The following is a 1,428-nucleotide window of genomic DNA, read 5'->3' as shown; positions in this document are numbered from 1 at the left end:
TTTAGCCTCATTAGCACCCGGTCTCATCTAAAAGCCCGCCGGGTTCAGTGTGTGGGACGGGGATAATAATGAAGAGGACAGAGATTCAACGGCTCAGACTGCATCCGCTGCTCCTCAACCAGAATTACTGGGTTGCACGAGGGTTTAACTGTTTCACACTGCAAGATAAGCTTCAAATTATGAATACAGGAAGAAATACAAATGAAATGTGGTCGAGTATACCAGAGACTGTAAAGAAAAACTAGTATCAGGTCTTTCTACGATGAACCATAATTTGAATCTCCTTTGAATATATTCATAATTTGAAAGCAGGATGATATAGAAGTGTTCTATTCAAAGAATAGATTCCATTGATAAGAATCTTTGAATATATTCAAAGATCAAATATATTAAAGGGGTCATATGATGCAATTTCAAGTTTTCCTTTCTCTTTGGAGTGTTACAAGCTGTTCGTGAATAGATAAGATCCCTGAAGTTGCAAAGACTAAAGTCTCAAAACCAAAGAGATATTCTTTATCAAAGTTAAGACTCTGCCACGCCCCCCTAAAACGGCTCATTCTAACACGCCCCCACATATCTACCTCACTATGTGGGAATATTTGCATAATGTGCCCAAATGTGCACGCAAAGAAAGTAGAAAACGAAGTGTTTGAGAGAGGCGGGGCATAGAGGACCTACAATAATGTACAGTATTTGAAAAATAATGTGTTTTTTGAACATTAAAGCATGTCAACATATTCTGTTACACCAAATACACCAAATAATGATCTTTAAAAAAGCATCATATGACCCCTTTAAAGTCAAAACCCACAACAAATTATCCTAATGCACAGTCCACGAGGGACTTTACACTTCTCAGCCGCCTTCCTTTATAACAGGATGTTTCTGGTCTTGAATTAATCTACAAGCTATCTGGTACACCAGGACTTGTTAGGGCTCACAGACCGTCCTCAGAGAGACACAAGGAGCAAGAATTAACTATGGTGACAGCTGCAGAAACCAGAGACCAGAGTTATTTATAAAACCTCTACTGTAACATTTCAAGTCAGCATCCCTCCTCAGACAAGTGCACTTATTAACTGGTGCCACTCATCATGTGAGGAATCTATACATTTTGCCCAGAGGAAAAAAATCCTGAGCATGCATGAAAATTTGTATTGTATTAGTATATTTTCAAACAAATTATTTGGCAAAAAGAGAGGGGGCACAAGCAAAAAATTAAAACAAAAAGGCCATTAATCAAGACCATTATTTAAATAATAAAATAATATAGAAAACAAGACAATAAGAATGCTTATGTCCGCTTTTCCCATCAGTGCATCTGTAGTGGGATCAATTTTGTTTTCAAGACCAGCCACTGCATCATTCATGTGCTGACATACTAACAAGGAGCGCTAAAGTCACATGCCATCTGGACTGCAGGCTTGA

The sequence above is a fragment of the Sinocyclocheilus anshuiensis genome, unplaced genomic scaffold (genome assembly GCF_001515605.1).
Source record: "Sinocyclocheilus anshuiensis isolate Anshui unplaced genomic scaffold, SAMN03320099.WGS_v1.1 scaffold1051, whole genome shotgun sequence".
Lineage (NCBI taxonomy): Eukaryota > Metazoa > Chordata > Actinopteri > Cypriniformes > Cyprinidae > Sinocyclocheilus > Sinocyclocheilus anshuiensis.
The sequence above is the reverse complement of the archived record's forward strand: the minus strand, read 5'-3'. Positions refer to the sequence as shown.